At 36.5% G+C, this 27,295-nt stretch overlaps 2 long non-coding RNA genes across 2 annotated transcripts in view; one reads left to right on the forward strand and one right to left on the reverse strand.

Moving 5' to 3' along the window:
• Positions 1-27,295, reverse strand: part of LOC311432904 — a 587,624-nt gene that overhangs the window by 261,719 nt on the left and 298,610 nt on the right. The window lies entirely within an intron of this gene.
• Positions 7,747-14,959, forward strand: LOC311432903. Its single transcript, XR_014690411.1, has 3 exons — positions 7,747-8,015; positions 13,879-14,024; positions 14,491-14,959. It is a non-coding gene; the product is annotated as an uncharacterized lncRNA (long non-coding RNA).

Genomic DNA, 27,295 nt, shown 5'->3' on the forward strand with positions numbered 1-27,295 from the left:
TTAGATGCACTGGCAAGGAGGCAGATCAGGTGTGGTTTCTAATGGACATGAAGCCTAGTCTCTATGCTGTGTTCTGTAGCACAAGGGCTTGGTTAATATGATAAACTATGTGTCCTCTCCTGGAGGTAAATATTTTTTGCTCCTTTGAATGTGCTAGGGGATAGATTTCAAATGAGACTCATCATCTACTCTGACTGCACTGCAGAGAAAATGTGTGTTTTTCTTTTCTGGTCAACCTTTTTACCATGATATGAGAGCACTTCCATGCCAGAAACTACAGTTTGCTGGAGTGACTCAGAAGACTTGGATTTGCTTTAAGTGTTCTGATCATGGTAATTGACTATAATTATCCTGACCTTTTTCACAGGTAACCCTGGCAGTTGTAATCTTTTTGGTTTCTCTCTTACTTTCACTGTTCTCTGTTCTGTTAGGTCATCTACCCCATTTTAGGAGATCTGGAATGCAGTATTTTTATTAATAGAACTAATGGTACTAGTAGAACTAGTAGAATGTTAAAACCCATGGGCCCTTAAATCTTGCAAGTAGGAGAAAGAATAGAAACAGTTACATAAGCATGTAGCAAAGTTTAAGAGGTTAATTGCCTTGCTTTCACACAGTAAAAATAAAAGGGTAGGGATACTAGATATCAGTATCTAATAGTAATGGTAATCTATTAGATGCTAACTGCAAGCCTTACACATGACTGCTCTATCTGTAGTCTTCAGTTCACTTTTAGGTTTCATGTCATGTTAGCCCCTTAGTGGGGCACATTGGCTCCCTGTGCAATGAGAAATTGAATTCACAACAATTCAGCCTGCAGTGCTAGCATCACCATAAGAAGATGCAGAAAAGGCAGAATAAAAGTATTGTTAATATACTTTGGCCCTCTTTGAAGCAGCGGGTTTTTTAACTCTATTCCAGTCTTGTACTTGACTTTATTTTTACAGGTTCATGTGTCTGAAATTATATCAGAAACCAGAAGGTTTCACACTCTCACAAATCTAAGTTTCTTGTTATGTTCCAAAGCAGAACTTTATTTAGGTTTGCAGTCTTACTAGAAGAAATTTATATTATCGTGGTGTTCAGGGTCTATGAGAGTTAACAGCTATTTGGGGATATCATATCATTCTTGTACTTCTACTTACATGTATACAATGCTCTTCTGTGTTCCATTTTAGATTTATTTATTTATTTATTTATTTTGTGTGTGTGTGTGTGTGTGTGTGGAATCTGTCCTTCGGGAAGAGTAAAACACACCCACGCATGAAGGATGCCATTACATTGTGTGACAGACTATGACTGTATTGCTTCCTCTACTAAATATGCTGTCAACTAAATATGCTGTTTACCTGATTATAATTGTTTACCTCTTGAAAACAAGTGAAGTAGTTGTGCTCTTGTTAACAAATATAAACAAATATTTGAAAGCTAACTCTAGAATCTGGTGGTTCCCTAGTTTTAGCTGTTAGTCAGAATAGACAGTTTGCTCTCCTGTGGTACATCAGTAGTAATTCATTAGGGAATCAGAGCTGTAATGTAGGAGTGACAAGTATGAGTCTAAGGTAACAGTGTAAAGAAGCCCTGGATTTCAAATTGAGGAAGACTTTTTAAAGTTTGGGTAAGACCTTTTCCTGAAACAGCCCAATGAAAATTTCCTGAGAGAAATATTTTTACTTTTAAAATTTCCTGAGAGAAATATTTTTAGAGGAGGGCTACGAAGATGGTGAAAGGCCTGGAGGGGAAGACGTACGAAGAACGGCTGAGGTCACTGGGCCTGTTCAGCCTGGAGAAGAGGAGGCTGAGGGGAGACCTCATCACAGTCTACAACTTCCTCGTAAGGGGGTGTCGAGAGGCAGGAGACCTTTTCTCCATTAACACCAGTGACAGGACCCACAGGAACGGGGTTAAGCTGAGGCGGGGGAAATTTAGGCTTGACATCAGGAGGGGGTTCTTCACAGAGAGGGTGGTTGCACACTGGAACAGGCTCCCCAGGGAAGTGGTCACTGCACCGAGCCTGTCTGAATTTAAGAAGAGATTGGACTGTGCACTTAGTCACATGGTCTGAACTTTTGGGTAGACCTGTGAGGTGTCAAGAGTTGGACTTGATGATCCTTAAGGGTCCCTTCCAACTCAGGATATTCTATGATTCTATGATTCTACTCATGAACAACTTAATTGTAGGATTATGCATGGCATTAAGTACAAGATCATGTAAGCTTAATCCTTTTCAGGAAGAATGAGCTACAATTCAAATAAAGAAGCAAGGACAGTGACTGCCAGAAATGCTTTTCTTGTAAGAAAAAATATGTGAAGGTCTGTCAGCATCAGCAGTGAGCCAACATACTGATGAAACCTGTCATGAAATATCAAATAACATGACGTACTAGCTGAAAAAAATGAGAAAACAAAACAGACAAAAAAACAAAAGTGTGACTGAGATAAAGCTTCTCTGCTCTGTGACCTACAAACAATGCATACAGACCTCACCAAACTTCTGAGTGATTTAATTTGAATTTGGATTCAAAATTAAAGTATGATAACATCTTGATTGCTGCTGTCCTCATATTGTTATGAGAAAAATGTATTATGCCTTATTCACAATTTAAACTCTGATATTACCATAGGATAATAGAAGGAGGCTTTATGATGTTATAACTCACTTTCCCCTGAGATGCCATCATAGCAGCAGAATTTACAAAAAAGGCTTTCACAGCTTTTCCTTACTTCCTTCCCTCTTCCCTCCCTCTTTTTTTTTTTTTTTTTTAATTATTTATTTATTTTATTTTACTTTGCATCTGTGATATTTTAAGAAATACTGAAATGGTGCCATTAATTTGATGAGGGAATGAAATAAATAAGTTACTTCTTCTTCCCCACCTCTTATTCCTAAAACACACATCTTTGGAGATTCTTGATGTTGCTCAAAGTTGTCTGAAAATCAGAAGCACTCATCCATAAAAGGCCATGCTCTTTTCCTCATATTCTTGAGTCATGCCATCAGCTTCTATTTTCAGCTGCACTACTGCACTACTATATTTTTTTTTCCTGTTCTAGATATGTGAGAAGCATTCTGTAGTGTGAACTGAAATAGAAATGGTTAAAAACATTGTGATTTATTTAAGAAGTATTTATTGTAGTTTTGTCCTGTTGTTGAAAAGGGTTTTTTAGGTTCTCCTGATGTTCATGGAGTGATTGTAGTTACTGCAGTGCCTCATTGCAGGAAAGGTAGCCTTTCTTCTAGGTCTCCAAGTAATTTCTAAATCAATATCAGAAGCAACTTCATTATGGAATGGAAAGCTCATGAGGAAGAGACTCTCCCTATATTTAATATGATATTGTTGGTATTTCCCTTAAGAAACTTACTCCTTAAAGGACAAAATTGCACGGAGTGCTTCCTGCCTGTTCCACATTTTACTAATTTCTCTACATTATTCTCTTAGATGGCAGAGGTTGGAAGGCAGAAAAGATTTCTCCCTAGATCTCAGACTGTTAACATATCTTGTGTTAAAGAATTATCAGATAAAACCATCGGATGAAATGCGGCACTGGAAAAGGGAGTAAGGTGCCACATGCTGGGATACTATCACACCTTTTTTATTTTTATTTTTATTTTTATTTTTATTTTTATTTTTATTTTTATTTTTATTTTTATTTTTATTTTTATTTTTGAATTATTATTATTTTTTAAGGTTCAATGATAGACAGATGTTTGGGATTATAATTGCATCATATTGAGAATATTATTCTTGATCCTCAGACTTTCAAAAGCAGGGAAGCTGAATCAACCTTTTCCTAGCCATGGAAATTTTCTGTTTGGAAAAGAAGTGGTCAATCAGTAAGATGCATGACAAAAAACAATCCAGGAGTCACAGAGAGGAAGAGGTTCAGGTTCTGAATCTTAAGACTCCAAAAGGCACTAAATTCAGATTGGATGCATAGCTGAAATAAGGATGGAATTTCAGAAACAACCTCTTTTTCTTATTGACCAATTTACCAGCCTCATTTTAAATCCATTCTCTCTCTCCTTCTCCAAACATTATGATTGATAAATCCCTTTTATTAAGATATCTGAATATGTGATTCAGCTCTCAATTGAATTAGGTATTTTATCAATGCTGTTTTTTGAGAAGGTATTTGGGGTTGCTCCTGTGTTCTTTCTATGCACACCCTCTGCCACCCAATAGATTTAAATATAATTTAACTTTTGAATTATACAAATGTTAGCAAAAAACAACTGAATATATGAATGAAAGTCTTCTTCAGTTCTTTAACTCTTTCTAACTAGTGTTATACAGCAGTCATCCTTTTGAAAAGATGAAACAATCTTTTGAAAGCTCCAAACATCAGATGTAACACCTAACAATATTTTATCAATGGAATATTCAAGTAGGCTTTTTGCTCTTTTTTGTTTCCTATTTTTAATAAGTTTATAACAATCCAAAAGTTCATTATCGAGACCCTTCACACAGTTTTATTTATTGAAAAAATGGTATATATTACAACCTTATAGATGCTTATCATTTTAAAACTAAGCTGTGTGAATAAGAATGTAATACAAACAATACTGAATTAGAATCATTTTCTCCTGAGTTTTAGTTTCATGAAATTATTCTATTTCATTATTATTAATCTATGTATGTCTAATGCTACTCCACTGGTCTCTCTCAATTTGTGTGTTCTGCTTTGTGGTTATACATGGAGATTAAATTTGTGTTGAAAGAAAGGAGCTGCTATTCTGTCTTCATAAGGTCAAGGTCAAATGGTATATGTCATGGATTAAAACAAAAAGCACTTTGCATTGCAGTCACTGTATGCAGTCTCCTTTTTCCTCAGTTTTGCTTGTAATCCACACTTTAGAAAAGAATAATAAAAAATGTAAAAAACTTCGATGAACTTCTGCTGAGAATTATGTCCCTAAGGTTATTTAAAATTCAGCAGCTCATAGCTTTCCTTCTCTCTTTCCACATCACAGGATATTTTCTACCTTCTTTTGGTACATACCCTAGTCTCCTAAATTCCCTTTAATAAAATGGAAGCTGCAATTTGGGGGTAGGAGGGCAACAGTTCAGATGGGGGGGGGGAAATCAAAAACAAAACAAACAAAAAAAAACAACATTGAACTGCATGGGAATGAAAAGCTGCAAAATATTTTCTAATTCAGCCTTTTGAGAGTTGAGGGAAGACTGGAAAGCTTTCATGTATAGCACTGGTTTGGATTCAGAGGTTTGGTAGCCTTCTAAAACAAACAAAAATCAGTAATAAAATACCAGAACAATAAGCTGTTTAAAATGATTTCTGACATGGAAAACTAGGGTTTGTAATATTTTCTTAACAATATATGCCCTTTAAATATGGGATATAAATTAATTGGGTAACTACTGCAAAGAGGTTTGTTTTCCTTGACTAGGCTTTTATCAATATTTACAGTCACAGATTATTCTAAATAGGAAAATAATTGCTGTTTTCAAATATTAACTGGTTTCACTGAAGTTCTGTGAGCATATCCCTTGGGTAAGACAAAACAGCAGATGCCCTGAGTTTTTAGCACTGACAATTAAACGTTGTAACATTCAAAATTAAACATTTAGCTTAACAGGACTGCTATGATGAGAAATCATGATTCAAAAATCACTCCAACTGAAATTGCAGTACAGAACGAATACAACAATAATGTAATTTCTGTCTGTGACCCAAAGCAGACAGAAATGAAGAAGATAGCTAACGTTGTTTTGGGGGCTACCAACTTGATAAGGAAGGAGGTTTGAAAGTGATAGATAATCTTTGAAAGAGATGTTCATCTAAATGAACATGAGTTCTGACACATGGCTGCAGTATCAGTTGTAATTAAGCTAATATTATACATGTAAAACCATTTCATATCATGTTCCGCATGTCTTGACTTCTGTGTATGTGTACCAGTAAAAACAATGCTCACCTAGCAGTTATTGTTAAGAATTGTTAAGAACCATCACATTCAAAACCATCTTATGGTCAAAAGGGAACACACTATGGATAAGAAGCCAAGATTTTATAGTCCAAGTTTTTTTTTCTTTTTTTTTTTTTTTTTTTTTTAAGTCTAATAGTCAAAGTTGCCTAGTTAATATAGAAAAGACTCAGTAATAATATAAAGCTATTCTCACACAACCACACACACCTTGCTAATATATATAAATATTTATATATATATATAAATATATATATATATATTAGCAAGTAAATATATATATATATATTTACTTTGTTGGTGTTATGTTCCGCCTCCCAAACTTTGCTTTTTCCCAAATTGCTGAGTTCTCCCAGCAACACTGAGATTAGTGTGAACAGCAAGTGCTCAAGCTCAGGTGTGTCCACGTGGGCAGGCAAAGCTCTGGGTAAGTGAATTGTGTTGGGTAGTAATTCACTTACTCAAGGTTGCACTTTGTGGCAGGCAGAAGCACACAATCTGCTGATGCAGGGTTCATGGACTCCCATTCAGGTGCTGAATGCATGGATTTTTACTTCCACCTGTTGTAATCCATGACCTTAGAGCAAAGAATATAATTTAAAGGGGAAAAGAGATCATCTGAGTGAATAGGAATTCTTTCTTTTAGAAGGAAAAATGGTTGGTTGTTTGGAGGATTTTCAGAGGTGGCCTATGGGGTGTTTAGAGCTTACACCAGAAAACTCTCTTTGTGATACTTGGCGTTGATGCCAAATTTAACTCTGAAGGAAATATTCAAGGGGTATAAAGCACAGTTTTGAGAGAGTCTGCTACTTGAAACATGACAGTAAGCACTGAAGTTCCATTTAACAGATGAAAAAGATGAAGTGTAATCTTCTCAATTGTTAAATTCAGTTTGCTTTTACTGGGGGGTTTTCAGTAGTGAATGACAGATTAAGGGGTACAACCAGCATGTCAAAGAGAAAAATGAAACAAAGCTTAATAGATAATTAATTAATTAATTTATTTATTTTGCATTATCTGGTCACTCTCCACACGAATTTAACCTCTGTTGCTAACAATTGAATATTTTCTTTCATTTTTTCTCTCCTTATTCAGCATACAGTTTTCATCTGGGAGGTCCACTAGCAAAACTCTCTTATCAAAAATGCCATTGAAAGAACAAGATGCAGTTTAGATGGAACACTAGGTCAAGGGTAATAAACATTTATCAATGGAGAATGTTGCCATACTGGTGAGATGCTGTCCATCCTTAGCCAAGGAGTTTCTGGAAATTAAAAGCACTTCTTGAGTCTGCAGAAGGAGCCCCAGAAGGATTCAATACTTGCTATAGCTACATTCTGCAACTGGTTACATCTTCAGTCTTCAGTTTTATTGCTTAACTTTGCACAATAACAGCCGATCACTATAGATAGAGTTTTAGATTTAGTTTTCAGATTATAGTTTTAGATTGCTTAATAACATATTCATAATTTCAGTATGTCTGATAGAGTTTACAACTGCTTGACTGTAACCTCTCAACAAAACAGCTTAGTTTCTAGCATTTTTTACCAATTATCATCCTATCTCATCAACATTTAATCTAAAATTATTCCGTTTCAAATATTTTCTCCCAACTTGTGTTACAACCCTGAGCTGCGTGAACTAAGTGCTGTCCTGTTAGGTGTCTAATGAGGGCCTGAGAGCCTAATTACCCTTTCTGTGCTACACCTGCACACTGTTATTGCTGTTGTGGTTAGATACTGGAGATAACTAGGTAATCACACAAGCTTTTCTGTACCCGTGGAAGTCATTTGAAAGAGATCTGCTTGTTTTGAGAGTCCCAGAGAGAGAGAGAACTTTGTGAAATAACTTTGGTTTTGAGTTTCCTTGCGACTTCATTCCTGAGGAAAAGAACTCTGACTGAACTCCCTCTGGAGCACCTGCAATACCACTGCAGTGAACCACAGAATAATTCTGGCTGGAAGGGACCTGTGAAGGTCTCTAGTCCAACCTCTGTCTTAGAGGTGTGTCAGCTAGATCCAGATAGGCTGAGCATTGCTGGCAGCTGTGTCTAACTATTTGAGACCTGGAGGTATGGCAAGTTACTTTTTGGTGTGCTGGAGAGGGGATATACAAGGAGAAATCACTGCTTCACTGTTGTGTTTAAGTCTGCTTGCTTATGACTAATCTTTTAAATGTTTCAGTGCTTGCAGAAAGTGTTATTTCTTAGTGGTAGAGGTTAATAATCCTCACTATTACTCATTGTTACATTGTAAAATATCTCTGTAGGTGTTTTTCTGTAGGAGTTTTGATGGGATCAGATAAGACTGATTTAAATGAAACCCTCACTGGTTTTAGTACTTCTCCCAGTAATAGCTAAAATAGCAAATCCCATAGGAAATATTTCATCCTTTTAAATAAAGAGAATGTTTGAGGTAGAAGTTGGTAATAGACCTTGTATAAAACTGACAAGTAGGAAAACAAGTCATAAGTCCTAAGTTCAATGGATTGCTAATGGTCTCAAAAATTATGGATCTCAAAAATTATGTCTAGCTGCCTGGAGGTTTTGAAATAACCAAAGAACCTCATAGCATTTATTCCCCCCTCTCCCCCACCCCCACCCAAAATAAATAAATAAATAAATAAATAAAATTTATGCAAATTTGTTTAGGAATAATTTTCTTATCCATGATCTGTGTTGAATCTTTTGAATCTGATTTTAGTTATATTTGAAACTGCTTAAGTAGGCTTTTTTTTTCTTTTCAAATCACTTCGACTACTCAGAATATGGATTGCTGAATTTTAATATAAAACTTGGATTCAGTTTGAGGGAGAGGAAATAAAACTAAGTTGTTTGCCTCAAGACTAACCTATTTGCATCTATTTTTTTTTAAGTCAGTCTTTTTTTTTTTTTTTTTTTTTTTTTTTTCTTCGCCACAGTTGTACTGGTACTATCAGTGATGTTAACTTATGGAGCAAATAAGAGGTTTGAGGACTTTGATACTTTAAGAAAAAGTTCCTATAATACTTTAGCAAGTCCCTTTGCTCTCAAAATTTCCAGTGTGACTACTGAAGTTAAACTGCAAAACCTTTCACATTAGGAAGATTACCTGACCTGTTTTTGGCTTGAGATTCAAATGGGTTAATGTGAAATTTCAAACACTGAACTTCTTTATGTTGCAATAGGATGGTACACAGAGACTGATTTAATGGCCTGCTTGTTCTGCCCAAAGTGAACGTAGTAGAAACCAGAAGATTGTAAAGATTTACAATGTCTGAAAGTTTTGATGAGGATGGTGCTAAGTTTCTGATATTGCAAGACAAGAGTGAATGAAGTTTTACATGTTTTGTATATTTTGGTTTTACTTATGTATGTATTTTGGCAAAGAAAGAAAAATGAGCTGAAAAATCAGAAAATAGAACAGAAAATATTTACCCTCCTTTTTTTTTTTTTTTTTTTTTTTTTTTTTTTTTTTTGTGGTGAGGCCTATTTTTATTTTTATTTTTTTAAGGTTGGTAATAATCTACTATATTACCTGTTTATTTTCATAGGAGAAAAAAAAAATGTATAGGAAGTGGTCATTGGTAAATGTACCATTGTTGCCATGGTTCCATGACACTGTTGATGCTGCTGGTGAAGGAAAAATACACCTTCAATCTTAATTTTTCTTACAGAAATAGCTGAAGAATATTTTTTTTCTTCTTTTCCTCCAAAGAACACTTGCAAGAGAACAGTGTAAAATACTGGCAGTTATGAACTACTGGTGGCAAAGTTTCATTACAATGTTGGTATGTGTTGAAGCATTTTCTGAAATAGTTATTTAAAATACCTGGTAATGGCTTCCCTGGGAGTTTTGTAATGACTAGTTTTCATGCTAAGCTTCACTGTATTTAAGTATTTTCTTTCTGTTTATCTGATTCTTCCTGTCCAATCTGATTAAATCAATAGAATGAAAGCTGAGGATCTCTAATAAGTCAGAACCCATAAAAGCATGGATGAAATTAGATAACTTTTTTATTTATATATTACACAATAGTAAAACTTTTTTTTTTAATTATAAAATTGGTATAATCAGACTGTAGACAACAAGAAGTGCTTAAGTACTACAATATGTAGAGTACTTAAGTACCATAGTATGTAGAACTATGACTTTAACATCAGTATATACTTCCTTTCTTAAACAAGAATAATTAAAACAGGTAAATTTTGTTTTCACTCCAGTTCAGAGCCTCCATAGGCATTCTGTGTAGGAAAACATTAGCAAGAAGGTACTTAAGTGGAACAATGCCTGTACATAACATCCTGATCTCCAGACTGGAGAGACATGGATTTGAAGGGTGGACCACTCAGTGAAAATGGAATTGATTTGAAGGCTGCACTCAGAGAGTGGTGGTTGATGATTCTTTGTCCAGGTGGAGGCCAGTGACAAGTGGTGTCCCTCAGGGGTCTTTTTTGGGACTGGTGCTGTTTAATATCTTTAATGACAGACACAGTGGAATCAAGTGCACTCTCAGCAAGTTTGCAGACAACACCAAGTTCAGTGGTGAAGCTGATAGAACAGAAGGCAGGCATGCCATTCAAAGGGACCTGGACAAGCTTGAGAAGTGGGTCCATGTGAACCTAATGAGGTTCGACAAGCCTAAGTGCAAGGTGCTGCACCTTGGTGGGGCAATCCCGGACATGAAGACAGACTGGGAGAGGAACTCATTGAGAGCAGCCCTGTAGAGAAGGACTTGGGGGTGCTGGTGAACAAAAAGCTTGCCATGAGCCAGCAGTGTGTGCTTGCAGCCCAGAAGACCAACTGCATCCTCGGCTGCATCAACAGAAGTGAGGATAGCAGGTCAAGGGAGGTGATTGTCCCACTCTGCTTTGTCCTCGTGAAGCCCTGCTTGGACTGCTGTGTCCAGGTCTGAGGCCACCAGCACAAGGAGGATGTGGATCTGTTAGAGCAGGTCCAGAGGAGGGCCATGAGGGTGATGAGAGGGCTGGAGTACCTCTCCTGTGAAGAAAGGTTAAGAGAGCTGGCTCTAAATTCCTAATTCAATTTCTCCAGATTTTACATCCTATTCAAAATTTACATCCATTACAAAATTTGGGACTGCTTTCTTTATGGAGTTTTACAGTGTGTGCTAGCACTGAAGTAAATGCAGGGGCATGTACATAAGACAAGTATAATATCTGTATATTTGGGGCATGTTCTGTTGATTGGCAGAGTCAACACCCTTTACATTGAGCTTGTAGCACTGTCGAAGCAGAAAAGCAAATCTGTCCCATTGTTGATTCTTTAGTAACATGAATAAATTAAACATTGTTTGGTTGAAATCTTCGTGGAGGTATTCTGAATTAGGGGCCTGATTATCATCTGTTCAACATAGCTCCATTCATGTGAGCAAAACATGCTAGCATCCTGCACATGAAACTCCTAATTCTTGCAGCTCCAGGATACAGATGGCAGTCCAGTAAGCAGTGTGTGTTGCAGGGCTTGCTTGTGCTGGGGTGATGAAGCTGTTCTCTCTCCCTTAGCACCAGAGAAGTATGGAGGCTTAAAGAAAGAGGTAGAGACTGTCAAAACTCAAGGCTTCAGCAGATATGTGTGTTCAATTTTAATTATTCGGGGAAATAAGCAATTATATGGGTTTTTTTGTTTGTTTGTTTGTTTTTCCCTGGATTTAAAGATTAATGGAGGTGAACAACATTCTCTCTCTACTCTTGCTTTGTGGGCAGAAAGAAGAAACAATATAAAAATCTCAAGTCACAATAGTAGCAAGAAATCTCCATTTAGACTGATAATCTATATAATTTAAAATAGAACTAATCTTCATACTGAGTTCAGAAACATAGTACCTCTGATAAGCTTTTTTCAGTTGTGATATACTTGCACTTTGCAGTAGCAGACATCCAGATATAAATTCTGTTATCTTTTTTTTTTTCTGGGACTAGAATTGATTACAATTTAATTGTATAGGTATTTTGATCTCCAGTACCACCTGTCATTGCCTTCTCTTGCATCTTCAAGTAAATATTTCAAGTATTTTGTATAAATTAATCTCAACAGGTTTTTCAAGATAAAAATGAAATGCATTTAAGCAATTAATTAAAATGGGAAATGGGATCAAGATCAGAAGAAAACGGCAGCTTTCTTTCTTTAGAGACTGGTCTGAATACCAGTCATGGAATACAATGTCTCAGCAGCTCAAACGCTTGGCATTTTTGAATCACTGTTTGCTTTTTTTTTTTTTTTTCACCCTGTCACAAAATTGGGACAGCTTATTGCAAAATTAAAGGCTGTTTATAGACTTGGAGTATGTGGATTTGTTTTTTGATTTGTGTGTATTTCAAAATGCGATGTTTTTTATGTGGAACAGGCTATAAGTTCTGTACTAAATTAAATCCCATCCATGTGAGATGCTAAAAGCTGAAAATGCCTTGCCACAGTTCCATGCATGCTGCTGTCAGCATTTTCTTCCTCTTTTAAAGATGTATTCTTTTCCTAAATCCCTTCCTTGGAGTGTTATCAAATCAGGAGGAATAGATGTAGTTTATATAACTTGGGAATTCATCAAAATGAATTCCCATCAGCAGTTTTCAGAACCTCTTTTCATTTACTGTTCCACATGTTTACAAATTCTCTACAATTATCATTTGTTTCCCAAGTCACTAGCAATGATCCCTGTGATGTTTCTTTTTCAACTTTTGAACAGCCAATATAGCTGATTTATGTTCTTTTTGGAAATCTTCCCTCTGGTAGCAGTGATAGGCCAATTGTATTTCTCTAGGCAGTAACATGTTGAAAATTAATAGACTTTGTTTCATATGGACATTGTAAACTACCCAACACTCACGGATGCAGCTGTTTTCTATTGTGGGTTTCTTTTTTTTTTTTTTTTTCTTTCTCGCTTGCTGTTTTTTATTTGTTTTAAGAAAATATCTCCATTTCCTTCTACATTTTCCATGCATTTTCCATGTATCATTTTCTCACATGAATGCCATTAATCTGATTCATAAAATTCAGGTAGTCAAAGTTCTGGCAAGACATACAGCTAAAAGTGAATGAACAGACATGTATAATGCCCTTCTCCTCCTTCTTTTTAGGGACAGAACTATCATAATCAATAATAAAATGCTGTTATTTAGCTAGTGAATAAAATTTTGTTTATTGTCCTCAGAGAGAGTTAATTCAAAACTTCAAATCAAGTGACCCATTATGCATCTCTGAATATTGACAAGCTGTGATTAAAACTGAAGTCAAATGTAATTTTTACAAACTACACATGTACTTAACCAAGTAACAATTCACTGATGGAAATTTTTAAAATAACACTAGCTCATTCTGGAAAGGTGCATCCCATAAATTTCAGTGTGAAGTTAGGATAAAAGTAGCTTTTAAAGTTTCCAAACTGCTTAAAAGCCAGAAAGTCTTCTAAATTTACAGTAATCAATTTTGGGGTAAGAAGGTTAGTTATCTTTTTCAGTTCCAAGGTTCCTTTACACTGTTCTGCTACTTGATCATTCCTCCTGCCCCCATCTTTACACTTTCATCTACTCCATTGCTTTACTAATTTTTACTTCCAGGAGGAATTAAAATTATTTCTCTGATTATTCTCTAAACCTTACACTGTCACAGATGATAAAGGATTTCCATTTCCTTCATTTGGTCACCAAGTTACTCTATTCTTTCTTCAGGTTGTGTTTGTTTGTTTTTTTTCCCTTCTGTTTTTTGGGGATGTTACGCCAAAGGAGAATGACAAACTGAGTGAGTATATTCTTCCTGGGTAAGCCAATGTGGTCATTCTCTACTTTCAGAGTGTGAGTCCCTGAGCATTTTGAGACATAGCACTTTGCCTCTTCCCTCAACCACAGCAGCTTCAAGCAAAATCTGGCAAAGTACTAGTTATGGCACCATAATGCTGGCTCTTACTACCAACACTAGTCCTTTTCTTGTTAAACATAACAGGAGACCCTGGCATTCCAAGCTTTCTGGTACATAGTGAGAAGTTGCTCCATAAACAAGGATCCTGTCCTAGAATGATATCACAGCTCCTGTCCCAGCTGCAAGCAAAGACTTGTAAACTCAAGATATGGCACATACGTGTAAGTTGGGTATGTATTGCAGGTATTTGTTCCAGAGCACACAAGAGTTTCTTGGCCACTGGAGAAAGAATAATACACACATATATACATGCACAATTATTTAGGGTTGGCACTTTAATTGGCTGCATCATGGTGGTTACTGATGAAACAAGTTAATCTTCTGGTGTACCTTTTGCTTTCCTTGTGTTTTGCTTTTTATTTCCCTGTGCACATCTGGGGTTGCGCTTGTATGCAAAATTCTTTGGTGGCTGCTTTGGCTGTGCCCTTCTTCTCCTCACTCAGCATTCTCTTGACTCCTAAAGATGGTCAGATGACTTAAAAAGTTGAGACACAGGAGGGCCTATGAAACATCACTAATACCCTTTCTAGTCAGCTGGGAATCGGTGTTACTGTGATTCACCCATATTCCTCATAATGTTGCATTTACAGTTTTCCACCAAACACGTTTTTAAGTTAATTCCTTCCTCACTTCCAGATAAGGTAAAGTTGAGGTTGTGCTTGTTGAAACAACTGTTAACTAAGGCAACGTGTTGAAGGCTGTTGTGTTACCCTTCTGCTGAAAATTGGAAAAACATCCTGGAAAAGAGTAGATGAACTAATTGTGAAGACGTGATCTCAGAACTACAGTTTTGGGTATGTTTCACAGCTACGTGAAGCTGAGAACTTGTGTAGAGAAAGGGATGGAATACAGTGGTGGAGATCACATAAGTAGTACTAGCTAGAATTGGAGTTACTCGAAGTTTGCCAAGAGAGTGCAACATTTACATGACCCTTGAGTGTATATGCAGTTTTCCATCTCAATCCTTAACTGAGTACTTCTGGATTTTGTTTGCCTAGTAATATGAGACAAAATAATTTTGTCCTCTTTTGGGAGACTAGGCATTGTTCTGACTTCATTTCATCTCATCCTGAAGTAAGACATTGAACGAGGTGGGGGTGCAGGCGTGTGGCTGCGTTGTTGCTGTGTGTGGCGATGTTGCGGCTGCCCCAAGCTGGCCCCACTGCAGGACACGGCTGGGCCCAGCAGCCAAGATAGCGGCGCCTCGGGGCAGGGCCTGTAAGTTCTACCATATTAACATGTCCACGGCAACACTTTGCTGAGGACACCCCTTCCAGCAGTACAATAAAAACAGTATTATGAGTGCTATTTTGTAAAATACTGACTGTGGGCCTTCAGATGTTTTTGGCATATTATGTTATGCAGGTGTTTGAAAAACACTTATCTAAAACTCCTAAAATTCTTTGTTTGCTACCTTTCTAGCACTATGAGTTTTTATTTAACTTACTGTATTTTTTTCTTGTATGGGTCTCTATTAAATTGCAATTTGAGATTTGTTGCAGATTAGTTTCAAAATTAATTTTCAGTGATGGGTGGTCATTTGGTGCTTGTTTGCAACAAGCACCAAAGTCAGCTGAATTTTCAGCAAGCTACCCTGAGGTAAAAGGGTGTTGTGCTTACTGTCAGGTCAGAGAAACATGGGTTTAAACTCCCAGAAATATGTCTTCTACCTGACCCTGCCATCAAAAAGAAGCTCTGAACTTGATATTGAAACCTATATTCAGTGACACTGCCCTGAGTGCCTCCCAGCACCTCAGGCTGTGTGGCACTGGCAGCAATAACAGCGTGAGTTGCCATAGTCATCGCCACACAATAAACCCTGGCCACGCTGCCCTGGCTGCCCAGAAATGTGTGGTGGGCTGCTGAGGAAAGGTATGAAAATAAAGCTAAGCAGGCCTAAGGCTGAGGAGGAAGAAATCCACTCCATGGATTGTAAATGCCTTATTCCTCCTGGGAGAGACCTCAACATTACGATGCCTTGTCACAACCACCTCCAACTCTCATTGCTAGGGAATGAAACTCTGCTTTTGAAGCCAGGGGAGCCCTGCAAGGGTGAGCGAAACAAAGGGACAGACAGGGAGGTTTGTTTTTTTTTCTTCCTTCTTTAGAAAAAAAAAAAAAAAAATCTAATTGTATAATTGAGGCTTTTCTGTAGGTGTATTGTATGTAGATTAATAGTTTGAGTTATTGGTCTGTTAAAACGTGAGTTAGACTATTGATTCTTAGCTCCATAGCATTTCTTACATTATACGTCCTGCCTTGAGACTCCTTGCAGGCTGTTTGGATTTCTCTGAGATCTGCTCATTCCCTTATTACAAAAAGAGTTGGCATAAAATTCTGATAGGATGTTTTCTTTACAGTTTGCCTTTTACACACTCATAGAATTTTGGGCTGTGTGAGCTGGAGAAAAGGTCTCAACTCCATCAAAAAATCAATTTAGATACTCTTGTGGATGTCTGTTTTTCCTTTGTGAGAGAGAGCTAATTAAGCAATAGGTAATTCTTTGTGATGATTACTTGTTAATCTAGGAAAATAATAGAAAACTCACAAACGTGTTGACATTTTTTGACAAATATAGAAACTTATGCACAGCCAATTGTTGCACTGAATAAAAATCAGAGCACCTTCTGTTTTGCTGTTAAATGCAGACACTTAGCTATCAGCAATGGATTGTATTATTTGAGCTGTATGATGTAACTTGTGTTTCTTGTCTTGGCATATTCTGACAAACTTAAGCAGTTGAGTGACCTACTTTACCTGCCATATTGATTTTCTTTAGAGCTATTTCTTTGTTTTGTATTGGGAAGCTAACATTTACTTTTCTGACAATATTTCATGCAGGTCTATTTATATATGGTGCTTCGAACTGTCTCAGTGTGAAATTCTGGCCCTGACCTTACTCAGTCTTCGGTATTGATTTCTAGGAGCGCGAATTGGGGGTTAGGGTCTGATTGGGAAGGGTGGATTGGGAAGGATGGAGACACTGTTAATCATTTCTCAGTGATTTCTATGCTTTCTTCTTTGTTCCAATATTCGTATGCTGACACCATGGTAACTTGTTTACTCTCCTATAGCAGTGAAAGCATCTTATATCTGCCCCCCCTCAATAAATTTGTTCATTATTGAAACATGATTAGAAACATAAAATATCTTAGCATTCCTCTCAGTGGTGTAATAGGTTGAAATGACCACTGATGTAAGCAGGCAGTGCTGCCACCCCTCTTACAGGCTGCTGTATTCAAACATCTTCATGAGTGCAAAGAGATTGTGCAGGCAGGATATATGCAACTTGAATGTATAAAGTAACTATTTTATTTCTGTGCACACACATGTACATAAAAAATAGTCAGGGCTTAATGAGCTGTTGGGTGAATCATTTGTATGCTTGCTGCCACCAGTAAGGTATTGAAAGGAGTTTCCTTGCATGCATTGGACAGGAGGGGACAGGCTGGCTCCACAGTGTACTTGCCTTTCCTGAGTTGCTGTTTGCCACTGATTCTGATGACTTGACCAGAAGACTCCCAACTAGCATCCCTGTTTGTTTATTTTTGTATTTGTAAATGATTTTATAAAATACCTGTTTGATGCTTTTTAGCTACTGATGATCCCCATCTCTCCATTAGTGAATTTAATGCCTTTTGGAGTTTTATTTTATCTTTCTTCAAACTTACTGCCTTCTCCTCCACACACACTACTTAAGAATTTTTTTGTGAGGTCTGAGTCAAAGTTATGCGGATGTGCCACATCAGAGCTGGGTCTTAGATCCTTGGTACACAGGCAGTTAAACCTCTGTGAGGGGAGAAGGAAGTTTAAAGCAGGGGATTGCAGATAGCGTTACAGATCCACCCCTCAAAGACTTAGCATTTTTTGAAACATGGTGATATTGACATGGCTGTATTTATTAACAGGTAATTCTGGTTCCAGGTGGCCTGATATAAGGCGGAACCTTTGCTTAGTGGATTGTGGCCACCAGCAGGGTTAAGGGCCTTCTGCATAGTGGATTGTGGCCACCAGCAGGGTTAAGGGCCTTCCTGGGAGCAGCAGTAATAGTTAAACCTAGTCTTGCCACTGTTACCATGGTTCAGGATGTGATGCTGCTATGAATCCAAGCCCTGAGCAGTGATTTGATTTAGCTTTTCTTAAAAACAGACATGTTAATGAATACTTGACAATTTCCTGAATGTCTCTTAGTTCAGGACACTGAAATTAATGAAAACCTATCTCTGGCTTTAGTAGTTACTAATCTCATTGTACCTATTAGATGACATAATGCTACGTAGTGTATATATGACTCTGAATACACAAAATCATTGCTGTTAAATTCTGGCTTACATACATATACATGCCTGTATACTATCAGTGAAAGCAGCCTGTGCTAAGGAGAGATTTGGATCCATCTACCAGATATGGTGATTGTTGTAATTCCCTTTTATGTTGTCAGGGGAATAAGAGCTAAAGAAGGTTAAGGAAGTAATGAGGGGAAAGAAAGTAAATGATAGTGGTGGGGATTAGAGAAAGAAAGCCACCGCAATGGCCAACAGTCACTTTGGGATAGAATTCTGTAGATGTGTGACTCATACAGTTTGGTTTTGCAGCACCAGCATGTTTAGCATTGCTTGCGATCAATCTGTAAGCTATTTATCTGTATGAAAATTTGGTAACAAAACTTGCCATAAAATGTTCCAGTTCACAATGATATATTCTTAATGTTTGCTTTTGACAGAAAACAAAACAACAACAACAACAAAAAAACAGACTTCTATTAAAAAAAAATAAATTAAAGAAAATCTCTTAAACTGAATTGGGAAGTGGGATTCCTTCAATCAATAACAAAGCATTTATTGTTAACGTGAATAATTCTTCAGAGAGGAGAAAGGTTCCCTCAATTACTTTTATTTTTTAACATGGAATTTTAACATATAATTTAACATGGAAATGTGTGACTGTTCAGACAGATGCATGTGATCTAATGTAATCAAGAGTACCGGTCTACTGTGATAAAACTGTAATGGATGATTGTGTGCTCATAAAGGATACTTAGAATCACTGGATCAGTACCTATGTTATCAAATATTTATATTATGAGCATAATTGGCATTGGTATAACTGTCAATAGAGAATTGGTAAGTACCTACCACTTATCTCAGCTGGTAATTTTTGGAAAGTTCAACTCAGGAATAAATTTTGGCTTGTGTACCAGTGCACATATGGCCTTCTCCCATATCTGTTCTTCCTTTGCTTAATGAAGGAGAATTTGCAAGGAAGTCTTTAAAAAAAAAAAAGGGAAAGAAAAGAAAAAAAAGAAAAAAAAATGTGCATTTTAGAAATATGAGTTTTAAAGATCTTGGACTTGACTCCAGGATTGTTAATGATCTCTTTTTGTTACGTAATTATAACACTGAAGGTAGCAAACTTTTACATTCTCAGCTTGGTATAAAAGTAGTTTTTCATTTAAAACTTTTTGGGTCAAAGTAGTTTACAGTGTTTATAGAGTTTACTTCCCTGTAAACTTTTCTTCTTACTCAGATTTTTGTTGTTTCTAGTGTGCATGTGACTTTCCCCTCTCTCCTTTTAAGCTGTCTTTTTAACCTAGGCATAGTCTCCAATCTAAAATGTTAGTTTCAGAAGATTGAAGTGAATAACTACAATGAGAGACTTCTGTAAATGAAATAGCAATATATTACTTTTTCTGAAACCTTGCATTTTTTTTCCCAGAATGTATTCTTTCTTGTTCTTAATCCATCTTAATCCTACTGGAGAAGCAGTAATGTTGTATTTGTTGATATTGGGTTGTTTCAGGATGTATGAAGCTTGCATCAGATGCTTTGTCACTTTGGGGAAACAGAAGACATGGCATCCAAAGCATTCTTTCTACAGGTCAGCTGTAGCTTATTTGTATGGCAGTAGACAGAACATTATTTGAAAAGCAGTTGAACCAATTGGGGTGGTTTTACTCGGGTGGACAGCCGAGCTCCACCACAACCGCTCTCTCACTCCCCCCTCCTCAAAGGGAAAGGGGGTAGAAAAATACTCCACAAAGGGCTCAAGGGCTAAGATAAGGACAGGGAGATCACTCATAAATTATTGTGACAAGCAAAACAGACTCAGCATAGGGAGACAGTAAGATTTTGCCTGTTACTGACAAGCTAGAGCAGTGAGAAACAAAGGAAAGAAACCAAAAGCAACTTCCCCCCATCTTCCACCTCCTCCCCCCCATGGCATAGGGGAACAGGGGTTATGGTCAGTCTACAGTGCTTCGTCTCTGCCACTCCTTCTCAGTCACTCTTGTCCCCTGTGCTGTGGGGTCCCACCCACGGGATGCAGTCCTTGACAAACTGATCCAGCGTGGGCTTCCCACAGGCAGTAGCTCTTCCAGAACTGCTCCAGATATGGGTCCATACCACGGGGTTCATCCCTCAGGAGAAAATTGCTCCAACCTGGGTCCCCCACGGGCAGCAGCGTGGAACCCTGCTCCTCCGTGGTACTCCATGGGCTGCAGGGGGACATCCTGCTTCACCATGGTCCTCACCACAGGCCTCAGGGGACTTCCGCTCCGGTGCCTGGAGCACCTCTCTTTCTCACTCCTCTCACTCTCCCAGCTGCTGTGAAGTGCAGTGTTGTTTTTTTTCCCTGTCTTAAATATGCTCTCACAGAGGCGCAAAACAACATCGCTTATTGGCTCAGCTCTGGTCAGCAGTGGGGCCCTTACCTAACATGGGGCAGCTTCTAGATCCTTCTCACAGAAGCCACTCCTATTCCCCCTGCTACCAAAACCTTGTCACGTAAACCCACTATGCCAATAAAGTCTCATTTTCTCTTGGTACACTCTCTACATCCTCTAGGGTTTCTATCCTCTCTTCTCTTCATTGAACCCTGGCTGCTTCTCAAGCTTATCACTTCTGCCACTGGACAGATGACAGAAGTGGTTCTGCCCTTTTGGATCAGTGTGTCTTTACAGACAATGTCTGTTGCCAAACTACGGCTGCATTCTTCCTGTATTTCCCACTGCAGGGATATGCTCTGTCTCTACAAAACCCGTGGGAATTTGATTCCTGTTTGGCATCTTTATTGCTCTGTCAATCTTGGTTGAAATAGACCAATGGATCAAAAGTTTGCCAGGACTGCAATGAGTTGGAGGAACAAACTTAAGCAGAGATAGGCAAGCAGTCTTAGGAAACTTTGGAAACATCTGCAGTTGATTTCACTTATCTGCAGTCATCCAATAAAGTTTAATAAGCAATGAAACTTCTGACATATCTCTAACAGTTTAATAGAAGACATTATTTTCCTAAACGTCGTCACATTTACTATAAGCCATGTATTGGGTTCCAGTTCAACAGCTCTTATAATTTAGTTTTGATAAATTGATATCTCACTTATTGTTGAAGTATTCTTCTTATCACATTCTGGTTGGTAAGGACCCTCTTTTGTTACCATTTCACCACATTTTCTTCCTAAACTATCACTTCATCTTACGTACAGTGATTGGCTCTGTTTTAGTACCTTTTAAAATGAGTGCTAAACACAAGCCATAGATCTTACTGGTTCATATAAAAATGAGTATATTGTTCAGTATTACAGAGCATGATTGAATATGTTTGTAATAATTCCTGATGTGTGCAAAGACACTTCAGTGCCTGTCTTTTTTGTGATCTCTTATATGAAAAAATCCTTGTCTGTGCAGATGCATTTTCCTATTTGTCTCTTAGCAATCTGACTCTAATTTCTTTTTGTAGTGTAAATTGCACACATTGCAGATAAAATAAGCTGACTCATGTATAAAAAAATTATTTTAAAGCAATATTAATATAGCCTTCGTATCAGTCTTCACTATATCTTGAGCAATATCCAGTTTTATTTCATAGGTCAATGTGCCTTTAACCATTTGATCAAATTATGAGTTCAGATCCTACCTTAGAGTTACCGTTCCTTAATATCATTTAGATAACAATTCTTGGTGAGCAAAGTGAGCTAAAACTAATAGTCTCTCTTTAAGAATTCATTTGATTGCAGAGCTTTTTGTATAATTTTATGCTGCTTAAACTAAGGAAAAATGGGAACTAGTAACAGGATCTCTCTTGCTTATTCAAATCAAACATACCATGTTTGTATGTGTGTTAAATTGTCAGAAAATGTCCTCTTGAGTTATCGCAGATGCAGGTGTCTCCTCACTTCTTCCTTCTTGGACTGAAAATTCTCAGCATTTTTAGCTTCAACTAGACTGGGCTTCAGCACAGGTTTTGCAAACATCAGTATGATATGCAAATGTTTGTGAAGCCTTTGTTATTCTCTAAACATTAAGTGAACCTATTCAGCAATATTTTTCTGTTGTATTTAGAGAGGAGGGTTTGTTTATGTTTTGATTTAGAAATCCATGCATCACCTTGCACGTTGTTATTACTTATTTTTTTCCAATTCGTGTTTTGGCCTTGTTATTTATGTAAAGGCATAGTTAGAACCTAAACATGCATTTTTGCTAGTTCATGGATCTTTTTGGTTGTGTTTATGCTAATTGTACCATGATAATTGGTACAAAGTTAAAAAATATTTTTTCCTTGGTTGTTGTCCTTCAAATTATCTACTTGATTGTTTATGGGGGAAAAAAAAATCCATGCAATTTTAGATCCTGTGTGGAAATGTGTGACAGTGCTCTAAATGCTTTCTCTTCAAAAACTCATAAATGCCTCTTGGGAGGAGAGAGAGCTTGTTCAAGGTGTATTTGTCTTTTGGGCAGAGTGGATATATCTTGGATTGCAGTGATGTTCAATAAATACTGCAATACTTCAGAAGATGAAGGGTATTTGTATCAAATATAAAAGCAGCCAGTTTTGACCAAAAGCTTTCTGCTTATATGTTGAGACTTGGGCAACATGGTGGACCCATGGTGACGTTAAACATCAGCATACGTAGATGGAGATTTCTACTGAACTGGAGGAAAAAAATCCCCAACAAAAACAAACAAACAAACCAAAACAGCATACTTTATAGAGAATAGCTCAATATGCTGTCTCTTTAAAATTAAGTCAACTTTGTTATTATTTTGTAAGTATGTGAAGTTTGAAGGAGCTAAGACATCAAAAATCATTAGCAGGTTAATTGGCAGTTAGAACAAAGTACTTAGGACATAGGGATATGTTAAAGTCTCTTTCAGTTTCCAAATTGAAATTGTCTGTGCTTTCAAAAGATATTTCAACTTGAAATTTCAGGCTTTAAGTAGTCAAAATCCAACTTTTTTTAAGTTTAAAGTAGGTGACTTAAATTCCCTTGTACTCTATTTTTCCAAGTCACTTAGAGAATTGCAGCAATTTTAAGCAGTTTGCTATTTCTTACCTTTAACTTGATTAGTTTATGTTCTTTATGTCAAAATATTCTGATATAAAATTTCTAAATGCTTTTCACTACTTTCTCTTTGCTAGGTGTACCCATAGCCCCCCCCCCCCCCCTTTTTTTTTTCTTCCACAATTTGAGTGTTTTACAGCACTCTTAATCCTTCAGTAATTTCAGTAACTACAGCTAAAATAAAAGTAATATAATAAAGAACATCCTGAAGCCTCTTATGCAAAGTTTAACTGGCAAAACAATTTAACAGAATTCAAACAAAGGAGTATTTCTTGAGTTATAAGTTAAGAAAACAGTATTTAATGTATAACCCAATGGCTATTTATTTTTAACTGTTTGTGACCTTCTAATAAACACAGATAAAATGTGAATGTCCAGTTTCAGTAGCAGTACAACAGGTCCTATATGTTTGGTCTTTCTAATCAAATACTTCTTGCCACACCTATCTATTTGTTTTCCTATATGCAACATCATACTATCATTCACAGGCTAAAACCAGTTTTCTGTCCAGGCACACCTACCATTTTGGTTTCCTAAGATTGTCCATGGTTTTCTTGAGCAGTCTCTTCTCTTTTAAAAAAAGAAAAAGAAAAAAAAAAAAAGTTCAGTACCAAAGTCCATCATGTCAGTGCCGCAAAAGCACTTCTTTTGCATCAGCATTAGAGATGACAGGAGCAATACAGGAGTAACAGCAAAGACCTGAAAGGCAAAAGATGGTAATGCTTTTTATGAGGATCATAAATGATCAAATGTGACATGGGTCCTGAGCACAGAAAAGATGAGTATTATCGATCAGAATAAGACTATTTGGTAAAGTAAACTAAGGCAGACTTCTGTCAAGTCACTTATCTTATTATTTTTATTTTTTTTAAGATAACACATGCAATTTTAACTGAAGTGCCAGAGTTTATAAAATTGAACTCTAAGAGACTGTCATAGCCTTCTCTGGATAGAAGCTAACTACCCGAGGATGAAGTGCAGCAGACCCAGATAATCAGAGAGTAGATAGTTTAATTGAAATATAGTCTCCTCATTTAGGTGTGTGGGTCATTTGTTGTGCTACAGGGAGAACAACAGAGGAAGTACAATTTAAAATCAACTTTAAAACAAATTCAAAATTGCCTATTTAATATTTATTCAGCAATGTCCTTATATGAATTTATATTTCTGTGTAATACTTCTGATTTTGGAGGAAAAACACAGGAAAAGCAAAACACTGAGGAACATACAGTTTCTAGATGCTTGAATATACAAAAAAATAAATAAATAAATTACAGAGAAAGGAAGGTTTTCCTAACTCTTTGAAAATAACAGGGAAAAAAAAAAAAAAAAAAAAAAAAAAAAAAGATAATAGTGCTCAGCCAAGTGTGGAGACCCAATAAGAATCTAGCTAAGTATCTCAGACACTGAATGTAATCACAGAAGTATTCCACGCTGGCAACTGGCTTTACAACTGGCTGGCTGAAGAAGAGAGTTGCTGCTGCTACTTCTCAAAGCTCATTTCTCTAATTGCATCTACCGATCATATATGCTGAAGGCTCATTATCTGTAAACCTAACATCTCATTTTGATGTCCATTACTGTGATATCTGATTACCTTGTATTTCCATTTTGGTAATCCATAAAGAGACATAAAATTTGCAGAAGTAAGCTGATGGAGGTTTGAAAGCATTTCAGAAGACAAATACTACAAAGTTGTTTAAAAAGTAAATCTAAGCTGAATTTTGACTATAATCGGGGCATAATAACTGTCCTTGTCTTTTTGTAGTGCTTAAAATTAATGATCAAAACACCTGTGAGAAATCTGTTGACAGGTAGCATTGTATCACCTCAATGCAGTTCTGAAGTTCTATGAAAGTAACATCTTTGAACACTGAATCATTGATATTAAATACTATGTGCACTGCCATCAGCAGAACTGAGGCAGCATTTTGAGATTTTGATATAGTGTTATATCATAATTATAGAAATAATGTATAAAGTGCAATTAATATCAGAACAGATATTTTTTTTAATGTAGTGCATTTGCAAATTTATAGGTTATGTTTTATGTTGAAAAGTAAAAAGAAATAAAATACTCTCCTCCCTTTAAAATGATATGCACTTTCTTGAACTAGGCATACACATCAAAACAGGATCCAAGAGTTTGGATTCTCACTGTTTATTTCTAGCAATAAAATGTAAGGTTGAATGGTCATTTATGACTGACCAGCAACATTATTTAAAAATCAGTGTACACATTCATCTTTCTTACTGTAATGCTTGTTTGTCTAGAAAATAAAGTATACAGATGGTAAGCATTTACCTTCCCATCCGTGCTTTTGTATTGAAGGGGATAATATTTGTTTGGATACGCATCTTTTAGTAGCTGACATGCACTTCATTAAATGAATGCACAGGAGAAGGGGGGTGGGGGAAACAAAACTAAATAGGCTTTGGTGTGTTACTCTGTAATAGCATCTTCTATCATTTTATCAGCTGCCATAGTTAATGCTTCTGCTAAAAGAAGGAATGCCTACTTAACTCACAGTAGCTATGGACAAAGTGTATCTGCAAATTTTCCATGCTCTACCATTCTTCTTGCAAGGTTAGGAGAGTTCTCAAGCCTGTTTCTAACATTGATAGAATTGAGAAATGTTTGAGATGTCTGATGCATTACCCCTTTTTAAAGCATGAGGTCATTTAGTGTAGAATTGTAGATCTCAGCTCATAATTTTAGTCAAGAACATGAACTGGAGAATATAAAGAACAGGTATGATATTAATGGAAATACGTTTTTTAAAAATCCCTAATAATGATCTGGTTTCCTTCTATATCTATCTTTCTTTTGATTTGCATAGTAATATCTTGTTAAAATTACGCTATCGATAATATAGGTAAATGTCTATGACAGAAAATTCATTTTTCTTTTGGTTTTATAGATGTTGGGTTTTGTTTTTGCTTTATGGTGATTCTAAAAACAAACAAAACAACAACAACAACAACAAAAACAGCATTCTTAAGGTAATAATAATAAAAGATTCAGACCTTCATCTTCCTCAAGAATATTTTACATTGTGGATGATCTGGAACAGACAGGACCCTGAAACAATAAGGGATTCCTTAAAGTTGTAATAAAAGTTTATATCTAAGGAAGTAGCTAATGTGTCAGTCTAGGTGTAGACTTACGTTCACAACCATTTTTTACCATTCTCAAGTTTCTATATTTGTAGACAGATTCTCAAGGAGAGCAAATCAATGCAGATCCCCTGAGATATCAGGTAAACTATACCTGTTTACATTCATCATAACTTCAGTATTACTTGATGAATAGTTTTCCTGTTAGTTTTGTGGTTAATAATATTTAATGGGATAGAGGTACACTTATTGGCTGGTGATGTACTTTCAAAAATCTCAGAGACAGCTTTTTTCCCTTCATTTTTCTGTGTTGCAGATCCCTTTCTTAACTGACACAGCATTGACACTGACTGTATTTATCAAGTCATAGAAGTGTACTAGATGGTGGTTTTTAAACATGTAGCAGTAACTATAGATGTCATAAGCAAACAAAGAAGAGTTCTTAAAAGGTGGTTAAAAACCCTTATGCCTTTCAAATTGTTTACATTTCATTTTCTTGAATACTTTGATGTCAATTTCACAGTTGTCACAGCTCCTTCTGAGCTGGCCAATCCTAAATTTATGAGCTAAAATGGAAGAAGAAGAAAAAGCAGTATTTTGCTAGTTTAAGAAAAAATCCATACTGACTCAGACATTTCTATGGGCTCATAATGTGTAAAGACACAGCTGACAACATTAGCAATCTAAGCCTTCCTTCTTCACCAAATGGTGGTTGATACTACCTCTTTCACAGGAAAAAAATAAAAAAAAAGAGTTTAGAACAACCTTACATGAAGTGTTTTCCAAACCTGTTTCAGGTGGTGATTGGTTTATGCCTTTACAAGAAATCTGAAACAAAAACTGATATTGTCTGTTGTAATTTTGAATTACTGAATCCTTTTCTGTTACAGTCATGATAACGAGCTCCATTTATATATATGGAGCTCCCCACATATATATGGTGTGTATATATATAAATGTACATACACACATATATTCTGCTACA

Source organism: Aythya ferina, assembly GCF_964211825.1.
Source record: "Aythya ferina genome assembly, chromosome: 2".
In the NCBI taxonomy this organism is placed as follows: Eukaryota; Metazoa; Chordata; class Aves; order Anseriformes; family Anatidae; genus Aythya; species Aythya ferina.